We start from the raw sequence: 17,649 nt of genomic DNA, 5'->3' as shown, positions 1-17,649 counted from the left end.
CTTTAAGAGGGGCATGGCTGTTCTATCACCAATAGATGACAATTGTTAACTTTTGTTTTATGCTTTTTTTTTTTTTTTTTTTTTTGAGACGGAGTCTCGCTCTGTCGCCCAGGCTGGAGTGCAGTGGCCAGATCGCAGCTCACTGCAAGCTCCGCCTCCCGGGTTTACGCCATTCTCCTGCCTCAGCCTCCCGAGTAGCTGGGACTACAGGCGCCCGCCACCTTGCCCGGCTAGTTTTTTGTATTTTTTTAGTAGAGACGGGGTTTCACCGTGTTAGCCAGGGTGGTCTCGATCTCCTGACCTCGTGATCCGCCCGTCTCGGCCTCCCAAAGTGCTGGGATTACAGGCTTGAGCCACCGCGCCCGGCCTTATGCTTCTAAAAGTATAATTTTACTTTTAATTTTAAATATATATGCATTCAACAAAATTTAAATTACACTGCACATTTGTTTAGTAATCTACATACTTTACTTAGCTTGAATATTTCCCTTGTGCGCATTCTTGAGACTTTTTACTTTGAAATAATTTCAAGTTTACAGTACAGTTGCAAAAATATTACAAAATAATGCCCTCATACCCTTAACCCAAAGTCCCCAATTGTTAATAGTTTATATTTACCTCGTTATTCTTTCTGTCTCACTCTCTCACTATGCATATTGTTCTTTTGTTTTTCCACCCGTTTAAGAGCCAGTTACAGACATTACCCTAAGTATTTCATTATTTCCTGAAAACAAGGAAATATTCTATGCCACAGCCACAGTACAACCCAGCAAAATCAAGAAATTAATAAATACAGTACTACCATGTAACTTACAATCTCATTCAGCTTTCATCAACCATTCCAGTTGGGTGGAGGCTGATTATCTCTCTGCCATTTTCATAAGTTATGTCATAGATTTTCACATCTGTCACATCAGTCATTTCTCCAAAGAGCGTTAGTTCCTTTTAGTGAAGAATGAATGGTATTTAGAAGCCAAGTCTGGCTGCTAGGTTTGTTTATTGTTACTGAGATGTCATTATTTCCAGTCTATCTCAGTGACTAGACCTAGCAAATAAATGAATATATTTCTATTAAATATATTTAAATATGTGTGCATATAGATGTGTATGTTATATATACATATGTATAGATCTATGTATGTGAACATATATATGTACACACATATCAAAATATATGTATATATAAAATGTATATATATAAAGTAGGAGTTCACACCAGTAACTCAAATTCCAGTCCGATAGCACATATTTTTCTCTAGTCTTCCTCTTCTCTATAATTTTACCTCCTTTCTGCAACAGTAAGAAACTTGATTCTCATTTTCCAGGATATACTTGTATTTTCTCATGTTGAAATTCATGGTACCTGATATGGTTTTGCTCTGTGTCCCCACCCAAATTTCGTGTTGAATTGTAGTCCTCAGTGTTGGAGGAGGGGCCTGGTGGGAGGTGATTGGATCATGGGGCAGACTTCCGCCTTGCTGTTCTCATGATAGTGATTTCTCACGAGATCTGGTTGTTTAAAAGTGTGTAGCACTTCCCCCTTTGCCCTCTCTGTCTTGCTCTGCCATGTGAAGATGTACTTGCTTCCCCTTCACCTTCTGCCACGATTGTATGTTTCCTGAGGCTTCCCCAGCCATGCTTCCTATATAGCATGCGGAACTGTGAGTCAATTAAACCCCTTTTCTTTATAAATTACCTGGTCTCAGGTAGTTCTTTATAGCACTGCAAGAACAGACTAATACAGTACCATAACAATGGAGCCTCCTCTTCAGCTCGATTCTTGAGTCTTTTTTACATAACTCTGGAGATTTTTTATAGCTCCCTGCTATCTAGCATGACAAGAGTTCCTGGCTAATCTTGTACTTCCTGCCCTAGGCATAAAAATTAGCCATTTCTTCAAGAAATTCATATTGTTTTCTGTGGGAAACTGTATATTAAGATCACAATCTGGGCACTAGGGATGCTTATTACTACTGAATTGTTTGTTACTTGTAAGCCACATTAATGGATGGAGCTAGAGGGAGATCTCTATCCATAGAGATAGAAATAGAGAACATTTATACTGCCACTTCAAAGTCAAGACTACGGAGGTTGGGTTTGGTTTTGGTTTTTGGTTTTATGGGTTGTTTTTTGTTTTGTTTTTTGAGACAGGGTCTCACTCTGTTGCCCAGGCTGGAGTGCAGAGGTGCAATCATGACTCACTGCAGCCTCGAACTCCCCAGCTTAAGCGATTCTCCCACCTCAGCCTGCCAAGTAGCTGGGACTACAGTTGTGCACCACCAGGCCCAGCTAATTTGTGTATTTTCTGTGGAGGCAGGGTTTCACCATGTTGCCCAGGCTGGTCTTGAATTCCTGGACTCAAGCAATCTGCCTGCCTCAGCCTCCCGAAGTAAGACTACAGAATTTTAATTTAATCTTTTCTATATTACATCTTTATTTCCTTTCTTCCACACTGAGAATACTAGTTCTCAAGAACATAAGGGACAACAGTATTTAAATATCCCATAACTACTCATTTCCTTTATCCGACATCACATACACAGCAGTCTCAAAATAACAATACTACTGACACTATCACCACCAATATAATTACTGAGACATTTTAAAAAATGTTTGCATATGCCCTTCTCATTCTATCCCCTCCATTCCTTCTCTCCATTTTAACAGATGTGCTGTATATTATCTGAGCCTATACTCATTACTGTACCTTCCTCTTTGTAACTCTCTTAATACTACAAAGAATTCCATGTTTAGGCCGGGCATGGTGGCTCATGCCTATAATCCCAGCACTTTGGGAGGCCAAGGTGGGCAGATCACGAGGTCGGGAGTTGGAGACCAGCCTGACCAACACGACGAAACCCCATCTCTACTAAAAATACAAAAATTAGCCAGGCGTGGTGGTGTTTACCTGTAATCCCAGCTACTTGGGAGGCTGAGGCAGGAGAATCGCTTGAACCTGGAAGGCGGAGTTTGCAGTGACCCGAGATCATGCCACTGTACTCCAGCCTGGGTGACAGAGCAAGACTCTGCCTCAAAAAAAAAAAAAAAAGGACAAAGAAGAAATGACTACAGCTGAAGTTTTATTTCACAAATATTCAGGTGCCTATTATATGCAAGATATTGTGTCAGGAGCTGTGGAAAATGTGAAAATGAAGCATATACAAGAAGCTCAGAATCCTGAAGGGGATATGCACATGCATAAATTTTTCCATGAATAATTTTAATATAAGAGAAAATATGAAGTATGTCCTTTTCTGTGCCCCTAAGGTGCTCTGTGATCACAGCTCACTGCAACCTCAACCTCCGGGGCTCAAATGATCCTCCCACCTCGGCCTCCCCAGTAGCTGGGACTACAGGCACATGCCATCATGCCAGGCTAATTATTTTGTATTTTTTATAGAGACGGAGTTTCATCATGTTACCCAGGCTGGTCTTGAACTCTTGTCCTCAAGTGAGCTGCCCACTTCATCCTCCCAAAGTTCCGGGGTTACAGGCATAAGCCACCATGACTGGCCTTGCTTTTCTTAATTATTGGATGTGTTTCTCTGTATTGTCATTAACTATTCACTTTTCTTTCTCCCACACTGTGGTAGACTGTGTTGATGGCCCAATTCATCACATTCTCTGTAGCCATGCCCTTTACCATGTGACTGTGCAGTGCCCCCCACCACCATGAGAGGAGTAACCTCTCCTGCCCCATAATTCTAACTTCCAGTATGTGACTTGGTTTGGCCAATGGAAAGTTAGCAGATACCATGGCAGCAGAGGCTTGAAATTGATCTGAACACTGGGAGCTGCCCTTTTGCACCTCTAACATCATGAGAACATGACAGACACATGTCATGGAGCTGAGACTCCTGAGTTGCTCCAGCTGATGCCAGCCTTGGTTAACTGCCTGCCAGACCGCATATAGACATATGAGTGAGCCCACCTAAGAAAAGGGTATGAATTATAATTATACAACTTGATGAATTTTCACAAAGTGAACATATCTATATAATCACCACCCAGATCAAGAATTAGAACCTTAACAACACCTCAGAGGCACCTCTCGTGCACCTTCCCAGTCATTACCCACTCCTCCTCCAAAGGTAGCCATTATCCGGTTTGTTTTTTTTTTTCTCTTTTTTTTTTTGAGACGGAGCTTTGCTGTTGTTACCCAGGCTGGAGTGCAATGGTGCGATCGCGGCTCACCACAAACCCCGCCTCCCGGGTTCAAGCGATTCTCCTGCCTCAGCCTCCTGAGTAGCTGGGATTACAGGAATGTGCCACCACACCCGGCTAATTTTGTATTTTTAGTAGAGACAGGGTTTCTCCATATTGGTCAGGCTGGTCTCGAACTTCTGACCTCAGGTGATCCACCCGCCTCAGCCTTCCAAAGTGCAGGAATTACAGGCATGAGCCACCACACCCAGCCCTGTTTGTTTTTTAATAGGGAAAGAGTATCCTAATCAGAGACTAGAATGCTTGGCAGCTCTGGTTTTTACATTTATTTCTGACTCACTGTGTCTGCAAAAGCTCCTTTCTGAGTCTGTGTGGTTGAGAACCAGACCCTGAAGTCCTGGTACTTTCAAGATACCTGACAACCTGTGAGTCTGTGAGCAACCAGCCAATAGATTTCCCTTGAAAAACCCTAACCCCCACATTGCCATGTGTCCACTCCACCATCCACTTCTTGGGTATTCGTTTGAGGTCTCATGGAGTTCAGTATCTTATTCTGGAATCTCATTGTATCATTCCTGATGCTGATAAGGCTGGGTTGGAGCTGATGCAAAGTTGTTTTTTTGTTTGTTTGTTTGTTTGTTTTTGGAGATGGAGTCTCGCTCTGTCACCCAGGCCGGAGTGCAGTGGCATGATCTCATTTCACTGCAACCTCCACCTCGCAGGCTCAAGTGATTCTCCTCCCTCGGCCTCCTGAGTAGCTGGGACTATAGGCACATGTCATCACGCCCAGTTAATTTTTGTATTTTCAGTAGAGATGGGGTTTCACCATGTTGCCCAGGGTGGTTTTGAACTCCTGAGCTCAGGCAGTCTGCCCATCTCAGCCTCCCAAAGTGCTAGGATTACAGGCATGAGCCACCATGTCCAGCCTGATGCAAAGTTGTTTTTTGGTGGTGGTGTTGTTGTTTGAGACAGGGTCTCACTTTGTCACCCAGGCTGGAGTAGAGTGACATGATTTCGGCTTACTGAAACCTTGACCTCCTATGTTCAAGCTATCCTCCTCCCTCAGCCCCCCAAATAGTTGGGACTATAGGTGCACACCACCATGCTTGGCTAGTATTTGCATTTTTTGTGGAGATGGGGTGTCACCATGTTGCCCAGGCTGGTCTTGAACTTCTGAGCTCAAGTGATCCACCTGCCTTGGCCTCCCAAAATGCTAGGATTACATGTGTGAGCCACTGTGTCCGGCCTCAAAGTTCTTTTTCATCTTTAGCATCTCTTGCTGTGAGCCTCATAACCTGCCTAGCTGCCCTTCTGATCTTGTAGAAGAGTCTATGAAGCAGACTTGAATCTTACATGAACAGATACTTCACAAAAAAGGATATCTAAATGTTCATATGGAAATTTACTCATGCTCATTAGTCATAAGAAATATGTAAATTAAACAAAAATGAAATACTACTACACACCCATCAGAATGACTACAATTAAAAAGATCAGTAATACCAAGTGCTGGCAAGGGAATGAAGAAACTGGGACTCCCATGGTTCTGGTAGGAGTATAAATTAGTACAGTTCTTGAGATGTTTGTTTGGCAATATGCACTGAAGCTGAATTTACATTTACCCTATATCCCAGCAATTCTATTCCTAAGTATGTTGATAACAGAAATGCACACATGTGCTCACAAAAGACATGTGCAAGAATATTCATTGCAGCACCATTCCTGATAGCGCTAAATGGGAAATAACACAAATATTCACCAATAGTAGAATGAATGAATACATTGTGTTATATTCAAACTGTGGTGCACTATAAAGTAATGAGAGTTACGGAGCCACCCCTATTCACAATAACCTGGAAGAATCACATTAACATAATGTTGAATGAAAGAAGCTAGACACAAAAGGCTATAGATGGGGTCAGGCACCATAGCTCACACCTGTAATCCCAACACTTTGGGAGGCCAAGGTGGGTGGATCGCTTGAGGTCAGGAGTTCGAGACCAGCCTGGCCAACATGGCAAAACCCCGTCTCTACTAAAAATATAAAAATTAGCTGGGCATGGTGGTGCATGCCTGTAATTCCAGCTACTCAGGAGGCTGAGGCATGAGAATTGCTTGAACCCGGGAGATGGAGGTTGTAGTGAGCTGAGGTCATGTCAATGTCACTGAACTGCAACCTAGGTGACAGAGTGAGACTGTGTCTCAAAAAAAAAAAAAAAAAAAACCTATATGGTATAATCCCATTTATAAGAAGTGAAGCAAAACTAATCTATGGTATTAGAGGTCAGGATAGGGATGGGTGCAGTGGCTTATGCCTGTAGTCCCAGCACTTTGGGAGGCCGAGGCAGGCAGATCACCTGAGGTCAGGAGTTCAAGACCAGCCTGACCAACATGGAGAAACTACTAAAAATACAAAATTAGCTGGGCGTGGTGGCGCAAGCCTGTAATCCCAGCTACTTGGGAGGCTGAGGCAGGAGAATCGCTTGAACCTGGGGAGGTGGAGTTTGTGGTGAGCCGAGATCACACCATTGTACTCTAGCCTGGGCAACAAGAGTGAAACTCCGTCTCAAAAAAAAAAAAGCAGGCTGGGTACAGTGACTCATGCCTGTAATCCCAGCATTTTGGGAGGCCGAGACCGGTGGATCACTTGAGGTCAGGAGTTCGAGACCAGCCTGGCCAACATGGTAAAACCCCATCTCTATTAAAAATACAAAAAAATTAGCCGGGCGTGGTGGCAGGTGCCTGTAATCCCAGCTACTCAGGTAGCTGAGGCAGTAGAATCACTGGAACCCAGGAGGCGGAGGTTGCAGTGAGCTGAGATCATGCCACTGCACTCTAGCCTGGGCAACAGAGTGAGACTCTGTCTCAAAAAACAAACAAACCAAACAAAACAACAAAACACATGGAAAGCCAAATATAATCACAAGCCTGCTTGGAGAGCTGGATTCAGAGCACCACAATGGGAGAGGAGGTCAAGGGAGAATAGGAATGTGCTTTCAAGACCTTCACGGTAAAGATGGATCTGCCACTAGAACTGCACAGGATGTGATCGTGGCCCAGGGCTCCCTCTCCCCCAGCAGTGTTCAGATGAGCATCACCAATGTCACCTCAGGGACTGTCCTGTTTTCAGCCTCTCCAGTGGTAACTCATCCCTTCTTGTTGACTCTTTCTTCAGCTATGCTGCAGAACATTTGTTGGTTGTCTTATCCATTTTCCCACATCACTCCCAGAGATCCCTGGCCTCTTTTCAACAGACTATACTTTCCCTTTGGGGATCAATCCATGTAGTTCCTGGCATGTGGCATCACATAAGCCAAGCCGTTCAGCACAGTCCATCCTCTGAGCCCATTGATGGGTTCAGTATGTTAGCCACAAATGCTAGGGTGCTGAAACTCTATATTTTTCACTGGGCGTGAATGAGAAAGCACATAGCCCTGGGTGCTTTCTGAGGACTGTAAGGGGAGCTAGCCACAGAGTATTCTGACATGGACTAAGGCAGAGGGGAGGGCTGGAAAGAACCTAACTTCTTGATAATTTTGGTAAACTGCTGGATCAAGTAACCACAACCCCTCTGAACTTTTCAGTTACTTAAGCCAATAAATTACTTCTTGTGTATAAACCAGTTTGTACTGGTCTGGCAGACCTAGTTGACTGTACAATATCTAATCTCCTTTTTCTTTTCTTTTTTTTTTTTTGAGACAGGATTTTGCTCTGTCACCCAGGCTGGAGTGCAGTGGTGTAATCACAGCTCACTGCAGCCTTGACCTCCTGGGCTCAAGTCATCCTCCCACCTCAGCCTCTCAAGTAGCTGGAACCACAGGTGCACACCACCATGCCCAGCTAATTTTTTAAAAAATCTTCTGTAGTAGGTGAGGCATGGTGGCTCATGCCTATAATCCTAGCACTTTGGGAGGCCAAGGCAGGAGGATCACTTGACCCCCAGGAGTTTGAGCCCAGCCTGGGCAACATAGCAAGAACCCATTTCTATAATTAATTAATAAATATATGTTTTGTAGTGATGGCATCTCACTATGTTGCCCAGACTGGTCTCAACCTCCTGGGCTCAGGAGATCCTCCTACATCAGCCTCCCAAAGTGCTGGAATGACAGATGTGAGTCACCACACTACCTGGCCTATTCTCCCCTCCTCGCAGAACCCCCATTTTATTCAGAGTTTTTAGATATTTATCTCCCCACATTCCTCCAGAGCTAAGGGTGTTAATGGCCAATAAGGTGCAAGTGAAAGTCACTGGGTGGTACTTTTGGAAAAGCAACTGATTAGCTGATTCAAAAAGAAGAAGAGAAGCCAGTCTCAACTGGAACATGCATTCTGCCTTCCCCCACCCACTTCTTCCTACCTGCAAACCAGAAGAGTTACAGCCACCTTGTGATCATGAAGCCAAAAGACACACACTAAGGATGACTGAAGAAGATAAAAAGAACCAAATTCCTTGAGCTGCTACGAGAGCCCTGGACTGCCTATCACAGTCTCCTCGTAACATAAAAAAAAGTAAACCCCTTTCTTGTTAAGCCTTTGCTTTGCTGGGTTTGTTAAGTACAGCCAAGTGCATTCCTATCAAATAGAGAATTCAGTCCACTGAAGTGGGATGCTGCACATAATATCTGAAACGTGGACTTCCTTGAGTGGTAGAGACAGAGCTTTGGGCAGTGGGGGCACAGATACTGCAGACAGGAATGCTGACAACCCTCCTATGCTGTGGGGAAACATTTAGTCAATCCGCTATTTTATGGGAGACACCCCACATATCAACCAAGTCTGTAGTGATAGGGTAAATGGCTAGAATAAATCAGAATGTTGGCTCCTGTTGGTGACTTCAGTCCACTTTCAATGAATTCTTGAAGAAGACCAGTGAACTTGAGTTATCCAGGCTGAAGGAAAACAGGAAGGCAGTGCTACTTCACTAAGTAGTACTTCTGCCTATGGCCTGCAAATCTGCTTTGAAGGAGCATTTCATAATTTGGAGAATTGCAGGGCTGAAAAAGACAATTGCTGTGGGCCAGGCAAAGTTTCTCATGCCTGTATTCCTAGTACTTTGGGAGGCTGAGGTGGGCAGATCACTTGAGACCAGGAGTTTTAGACCAACCTGGGCAACATAGCAAGACTCCATCTCTACAAAACATACAGAAACTTAACCTGGTGTGGTGGCATGTGCCTGTAGTCTTAACTACTTGGGAAGCTGAGGCAGGAAGATCACCCGAGCCTAGGAAGGTTGAGGCTGCAGTGAGCCATGATCACACCACTGCACTCTAGCCAGGGCAACAGAGCCAAACAAGACCCTGTTTCAAAGAAAAAAAAAAAAAAGATAATTGCTCTGTTCTCCATATAGGAGTGGTGGCTGCCAAGCAATATGGTGGAAGAAGGTAAGACTGGTTGGTGTCTTGGGCCTTTCCTAAGCACCTTCCTCTAAGAACTCATCACTCAACAGAGGAAGTGGAGTCCGCAAAGTGGTTTCTTCCCACTAGAATCTTTTGTTTCAAATTGTCTCAAGTCAATAATCGTTAAGTTAAAGGCTAGAGGGACAGGCAGGACACAAAGGCCAGTAGCTAACAAAGGAAGGTTTTCAGGCCTAAAAGACTATGCCTATATAGGCGATTTGGCTATGGTGACTCAAACATAGGATCAACCAGAGGCAAATACACTGAGAGCCTGCAACAATTTTTAAGGAATCATATCACCAAAAACAAAAATTTAAAAACCTGGCCAGCAAAAGCATATAATTTTTCAATCCCAGGCTCCTGAATTCACACAACAGAAAGCATATTCTCCCCAAAGTTCACTTCAGATATGGTTAAAGAGGATAATGAACAAGAAGCCGTCTCAGAAGAGGATGGAACTTGGACCACAGAGTACAATAGAGAAAGGAATTCCTCCTAGAGAGTAGGTTGACTGAACAAGGAAATTACTCCCTGCCTGGAAGGGAGTCATGGCCACTCCTGTCTAGCAGGATCTGACATTTGTTATAGATCCAATATTTGCAATAGCTTTGACATGCTTAGAACAGAGAGATTCTCTCCTTTATTCACATTCTTTTTTCTTTTTTTTTTTTTTTTTTGAGACGGAGTCTCGCTCTGCGGCACAGGCTGGAGTGCAGTGGCCGGATCTCAGCTCACTGCAAGCCCCGCCTCCTGGGTTTACGCCATTCTCCTGCCTCAGCCTCCCAAGTAGCTGGGACTACAGGAGCCCGCCACGTCGCCCGGCTAGTTTTTTGTATTTTTTAGTAGAGACGGGGTTTCACCGTGTTAGCCAGGATGGTCTCGATCTCCTGACCTCGTGATCCGCCCGTCTCGGCCTCCCAAAGTGCTGGGATTACAGGCTTGAGCCACCGCGCCCGGCCCCTTTATTCACATTCTTCCCTGTCCTACATTGAAGTTTTATTCTGTTCCTTCTCCTCCATTATTGTATATGAGACATGCTGGGGGAAGATAACTTACCTTTTAGTTCACAGATTACTGGACTCTGAAGATTCACATCAGGACTAAAGGGAGAAAACTATATATCAGCTGGAGATTCTGGGTTTTGAGATGGATGTAGGCTCTGGGTGAGAATTTGGCACTGTCTCCCTTAGAAAGGGAGTATATTCTGTGCATGTGAGGATGGATAGCCAAGGGTGGGCTATGGCAGTCACTGCTTTCCTTCTACCCAATGACCAGTCTCCTTTTCTTCTTGACTAGTACAACCCTGAATTTGATGGAGGAAGGAATGTGTATTTGTCCATTTTTCATGCTGCTGATAAAGATATACCCGAGACCGGGCAATTTACAAAGAAAGAGGTTGATTGGACTTAACAGTTCTACATGGCTGGGGACAACTCACAATCATGACAGAAGGTGAAAGGCATGTCTCACATGGCGGCAGACGAGAAGGGAATGAGAGCCAAGTGAAACAGGTTTCCCCTTATCGAACCATCAGATCTTGCAAAACTTATTTCCCCCCACAAGAACAGTATGGGGGAAACCACCTCCATGATTCAGTTATCTCCCACCGGGTCCCTCCCACAACATGTGGGAATTATGGGAGTACAATTCAAGATGAGATTTTGGTGGGGACACAGCCATACCATATCACAATGTGTCCAGCAAAAACATTACAATTCCCTACCTCCCTTGCAACTGGGGATGACCTCAACCTCTCTGGCCAGCAAAACACTGCCAAGGTTATCTGGAAAAGCTTTGTCTTCCAGTTGTAGGTGCTACTCCATCTCTCCTTTGCACCCCTTTGCCAGAACCAGATGGAAACTGGAATTTTCAGAAAAGACTGATGAGCATCAGAAATGGTTAATATGTGCCTAACCTTGTTTAAACAAAGTGAGTGAAGTAAGGACAAATTTATAAATATGTAAATACACATTAAAAACTACTTTTTCCTCTTAGTTTCTTTAAAATGCATGTGGCCGTTTAAAAATAAGTAGAAGCTTTCTTTTTTTATGCTCTGTAACATTTTAAGTAGCTGTGAAGGTTTAGTAAATTCTCCTGTGAATCCATCTGGGCCTTGTGACTTGTTAAAGAGCAATTCGTTAATTTATTTAAATTTTCTGTATTTACCAGGGTCAATTCGGGTAAATAATATTTTTGTAGAAAATTATCTATTTAACCGAGGTTTTCAAAGGTGTTTGTCTAGACTTGAGAAAAGTAGTGTCTTAGGATTTGTAAATTGTCTTCTGTTTCAGTGGTTGTCCTCCTTGTCATTTCTTATCTTGCACACTGATGCCTTTTTCTTTTGTTCTTTTTTTTTTAATTTATGAATACATAATAGTCATACATATTTATGGAGTACATGTGATATTTTCATAAAAGCATACGATATGTAATGTTCAGATCTGGGTAACTGGGATATCCATCACCTCAAATACCATCTCTTTGTGTTGGGAACATATCCTTTTGTTCTTGATTAGGTTAGCTAGCAGTTCATCTACTTGACTGATTTGTTTTCTCCAAGAAACAGCAGTTCAGTTAATTTATGTTTTTTATATTCTTTTTCTTTTTTTTTAAACAATCCACTTTTTATTCAAATGGAATCATATTTAACAATCAAGGTCATATGACTTAAAATCTTCTGAGCTGGGTTTAGGATTCAGATAGATAGTTTATTGTCAGTTGACATTAAAACAATGTTCTTGGCCAGGCACAGTGGCTCATGCCTGTAATTCCAGCACTTTGGGAGGCTGAGGCAGGTCAATTACCTGATGTCAGGAGTTCGAGACCAGCCTGGCCATCATAGCAAAACCCCGTCTCTACTAAAAATGCAAAAATTGCCTGTAATCCCAGCACTTTGGGAGGCCGAGACGGGCGGATCACGAGGTCAGGAGATCGAGACCATCCTGGCTAACATGGTGAAACCCCATCTCTACTAAAAAAAAAAAATACAAAAAATTAGCCGGGCGAGGTGGCGGGCGCCTGTAGTCCCAGCTACTCGGGAGGCTGAGGCAGGAGAATGGCATGAACCCGGGAGGCGGAGCTTGCAGTGAGCTGAGATCCGGCCACTGCACTCCAGCCCGGGCGACAGAGCGAGACTCCGTCTCAAAAAAAAAAAAAAAAAAAAATGCAAAAATTAGCTGGGCATGGTGGCGAGCGTCTGTAATCCCAGCTACTTAGGAAGCTGAGGCAAGAGACTCGCTTGAACCCGGGAGGCAGAGGTTGCAGTGAGCTGAGATAGCACCATTGCACTCCAGCCTGCACAACAAAAGCAAAACTCTGTCTTGAAAAAAAAAAAAAAGAAAAAGAAAAAAATAAATTATTTGCGTCAAGTTACACAGTTTTTTTTTTAGTTTTAAAATCAAATTTATGGCCAGACACAGTGGTTCATACCTGTAATCCTGGCACTTTGGGAGGTTGAGGCGGGTGGATCACCTGAGGTCAGGAGTTCAAGACCAGGCTGGCAACATGGTGAAACATCGTCTCTATTAAAAATACAAAAATTAGCTAGGTGTAGTGGCTCACACCTGTAGTCCCAGCTCCTGGGGAGACTGAGGCACAAGAATCACTTAAGCCCAGGCAGAGGATGTTGCAGTGAGCTAAGATCATGATACTGCACTCCAGCCTGGGTGACAGAGTGAGACCCTTTCTCAAAAACAAACAAACAAACAAAAACTTTATTTAGGCCTAATTTCCATACAATAAAATTTACCCATTTTAACTGTACAATATGATGACTTTCGACATATATACACTATAGAATAAGTGCTACCACAATCAATATTCAATTATAACTCATGCCTCTTTTTCAGCACTCTTCATCCCCAATTTCAGCAGCTGGTAACTTTAAGGTTTTACCTTTTCCAGAATGTCACATAAATGGAATCATATATTATGTAGCCCTTTGAGTCTGTTTTCTCTCACTCAGCATAATGATTATATTTGTCCATGTTGATGCGGGCATCAATTTATACAAACAATTTTAATGCAAACGTTCAATAGGGCTTCTTTCCCATTTTCCCAAGATTTCATCTCTCTCTCTGCTGTGGACACAGATGGCTTCACTCCATCCTGTATTCTCTGGACCATGATAGAATTCCAGACTCTCGGTAGTTTTTGCATTCCAAGAAGTAGAGCCCAGAGTGGTGGCCTGTAATTACAGTTACTCGGGAGGCTGAGGCAGGAGGATCCCTTGAGTCCAGCAGTTTGAGGCCAGCCTGGACACCACAGCAAGACCACCAATAAATAAATAAATAAATGGAACATGTTTCCCTGTCATGGTCATTTTCATCCATTCCTCCGGTAGAAGCATCAGATTCCTTCAAGCAAGGGTTTATGTTGGGGTCTCTCAATCTCTGCATTAGCACAGGCATCCAGTCTTCTTATGGAGGAGGATGGGGAGGTGGAATGGAGAAACAAGAGAGGTGAATCAGAGACCTAACTGCCTTCTGCCCATTGGTACTGCCCGTGGACAGCTGGCACAGGGGAACACCCCATTCTTCTGCCTTCAATGGTGTGGAGAGGGGCAGAGGACGAGGAAACGCAGGAAAGTAGGAGTGAGGCAGGCAGAAAAGCTTCAAAGGCTGGAGCCAAGGAGGGTGCAGGGAGAGCTGGGAGTTCCTGGACCAGGCAGGGGTCACCTCCTCACCACAGCCAGAATAGTTCTACCAGTGCCCATGCCATCTCCAGCTCCAAACACCATTTTTCCTGCTTCCTAACTCATTAATTCCTTTCTTTTTTGAGATGGAATCTCACTCTGTTGCCCAGGCTGTAATACAGTGGTGCAATCTCAGCTCACTGCAACCTTTGCCTCCCAAGTTCAAGTGATTCTCCTGCCTCAGCCTCCTGAGTAGCTGGGATTACAAGCACGTGCCACCATGTGCCTAGCTAATTTTCATATTTTTAGTAGAGACACGGTTTTACCATGTTGCCCAGGCTGGTTTCGAACTCCTGAGCTCAAAGTGATCACCTGCCTGAGCCTCTCAAAGTGCTGGGATTACAGGCGTGAGCCACCGCCCCTGGCCCTAACTCATTAATTTCTATTTATGTCTATATTCATTCCTACCTTCTACTTTCTCTTTGTTTACTTTGCTTTTTTCCTAACTTTTTAGTTGATGTTTACTTTTACTGATAGATGTATTTGATGTAATACATTTCCTGACAACTGTAAGCAGTACCTCATAGATTCAGATAAGCTGTGTTTTCATTATTGTTATTTTATGAAATTCTGCAATTTTGGTTTGTATTACCCTGTTGATTCCAGAGTTGCTTGATCTAGTTCTTTAAAATTTCTAGGCCGGGCAGAGTGGCTCACACCTGTAATCCCAGCACTTTGGGAGGCCAAGGGGGGCAGATCACTTGAGGTCAGGAGTTCGAGACCAGCCTGGCCAACATGGCAAAACTTCGTCTCTACTAAAAATACAAAAATTAGCTGGACGTAGTGGCAGGCACCTGTAATCCCAGCTACTTGGGAGCCTGAAGCTTGAGAATTGCTTGAACCGGGAGGCGGAGGTTGCAGTGAGCTGAAATCGCACCACTGCACTCCATCCAACCTGGGTGACAGAACGAGACTCCATCTCAAAAAAAAAAAAAAAAAAATTCGAAAAGTCTTTTTGCTTCTAATTTTGTTAATTTGTCATTGTATTGCATTCTGTGATCAGAGAATGTTGTTTCTGCCATTGCTAATTCACGAATGTTTCTTTCAATTACTCAGTAGACAGTTCTCTGATCCACCAAGTCTTAGGATAGGGTCCTCTGGGGCTAATTCTAGCCAATGTTATCAGTGTGCCGCCACCTCCAGGACCTGGCTGCACTCTGCTGCCTTCCACACAACCCTCCTGACTTTCCCGTTCAGAAGTGAGCTCTAGACCTAGCTCTGCTGGTTGCAGATATTTATCTCCCCATTTACATGTAAATTGAAGTTTGAGGTATGCCTTGTCTCCTAGTGATGCCGTGAGGGATGGGGTGATTTAATTTGCTTTCATTGTCAATCTGTATGGTTTGTGAAGGACTGTGAAGGGATTTTAGGCATCTGCCATTTTTCCACAACAATCAGGAAGCTTTGTGCTTTCTTTTTATTGTATCTTTGCTGCTTTTTCTTCATTCCTGCCTCCCATTGGCTTAATCAAATTTTCTTTTTTGCCCTTCCCTTCCAATCCACATTGAAGTCACAGTTCCATTTCGGTTCTCTCAGTGGTATCCCTTAAAAGCACAGAATGCACATTTAGCTTAACAAACTCTACAGTTAATCAGTATCACCACCTCCCTCCCAAACAGTATAAAGATCTTAGACTGTTCCAACTCCCAGCCAGGCATGGTGGCCCATGCCTGTAATCCCAGCCCATTGGGAAGCTGAGATAGGAGGACCTCTTGAGGCCAGGAGGACTCCTTGAGACCAGCCTGGGCAACACAGCAAGACCTTGTCTCTACAAAATATAAAAATATTAGCTGGGTGTGGTGGTACGCATCTGTAATGTCAGCTACTCGGGAGGCTGAGGCAAGAGGATGGCTTGAGCCCAGGAATTGAAGGCTGCAGTGAGCTATGATAGTGTCACTACACCTCAGCCTGGAATCCTGCCTCTTACTGAAAAAAAAATTTTTTTTTGAGATGGAGTCTTGCTCTGTCACCCAGGTTGGAGTGCAGTGGCATGATCTTGGCTCCCAAGTAGCTGGGAGTACAGGCATGCGCCACCACTCCCGGCTAATTTTTTTTTTTTTGGTAGAGACAGGGTTTCATCATGTTGGCCAGGCTGGTCTCCAACTCCTGCATAAAGACGAAGAGGTCATCCAGGAACTCTTTCCTTTCAGGATCACCGTCCAGTTCATACAGCTGTAATCCCAATCCCCCAAGAAAAACACACAATGAAAAATTCCATCATGTTGAAGTCTTTTTTTTTTTTTTTTTTTTTTTTTGAGACAGAGTCTTGCTCTGCCACCCAGGCTGGAGTGCAGTGGCCGGATCTCAGCTCACTGCAAGGAGCTTGGCTCTTAAGACACAAGTCAGCCGATGCTCCTGGCCAAATAAACCACTTCTTTCTTTAATCCGGTGTCTGAGGAGTTTTGTCTGCAGCTCGTCCTGCTACGCATGAACCACTGTGCCTGGCCTGAATTTTTTATTTTCTTCGAGACCAAGTCTTGCTGTCGCCCAGGTTAGAGTGCAGTGGCACAGTCTCAGCTCACTGCAACCTCCACCTCCCGGGTTCAGTTGACTCTCCTGCCTCAGCTCCTGGGAGAAGCTGGGATTACAGGTGCCCCCCACCACACCCAGCTAATTTTGTATTTTTAGTAGAGACGAGTTTCACCATGTTGGTCAGGCTGGCCTCAAACTCCTGACCTCAGGTGATCCACCCGCCTCAGCCTCTCAAAGTGCTGGGATTACCGGCATGAGCCACTGCGCCCAGCTGGATTTTGTTTGTTTGTTTATTTTGAGATGGAGTCTCGCTCTGTTGCCCAGGATGGAGTATAGTGGCATGATCTCGGCTCACTCCAACCTCTGCTTCCCAAGTTCAAGGGATTCTTGTGCCTCAGCCTCCTGAGTAGCTGGGTCTACAGGCACACGCCACCACACCCAGCTATTTTTTTTGGTAGAGACGGGGTTTCACCCTGTTGGCCAGGCTGGTCTCGAACTCCTGCCCTCAAGTGATCCACCTACCTTGGCCTCCCAAAGTACTGGGATTACAGGTGTGAGCTGCCGCTCCTGGCTTATTTTTTATTTTTATTTCATTTTATTTATTTATTTATTTATTTTTATTTTTATTTTATTTTATTTATTTATTTATTTTTTTTGAGACAGAGTCTCGCTCTGTCTCCCAGGCTGGAGTGCAGTGGCCGGATCTCAGCTCACTGCAAGCTCCGCCTCCCGGGTTCCCGCCATTCTCCTGTCTCAGCCTCCAGAGTAGCTGGGACTACAGGCGCCCGCCACCTCGCCCGGCTAGATTTTTGTATTTTTTAGTAGAGACAGGGTTTCACCGTGTTAGCCAGGATGGTCTCGATCTCCTGACCTCGTGATCTGCCCGTCTCGGCCTCCCAAAGTGCTGGGATTACAGGCTTGAGC

The 17,649-nt window shown here is 44.2% G+C and overlaps 1 long non-coding RNA gene across 1 annotated transcript; it reads right to left on the bottom strand.

The window, feature by feature from the left end:
* Positions 1-13,319: 13,319 nt before the first annotated feature.
* Positions 13,320-13,969, bottom strand: LOC117070373. Its single transcript, XR_004431897.1, has one exon. It is a non-coding gene; the product is annotated as an uncharacterized LOC117070373 (long non-coding RNA).
* Positions 13,970-17,649: the final 3,680 nt, after the last annotated feature.

Source organism: Trachypithecus francoisi, unplaced genomic scaffold (assembly GCF_009764315.1).
Source record: "Trachypithecus francoisi isolate TF-2019V2 unplaced genomic scaffold, Tfra_2.0 Lachesis_group3, whole genome shotgun sequence".
NCBI lineage: Eukaryota > Metazoa > Chordata > Mammalia > Primates > Cercopithecidae > Trachypithecus > Trachypithecus francoisi.
Note: the sequence above shows the minus strand (reverse complement) of the source record. Positions and strands in the feature narration are given on the sequence as shown.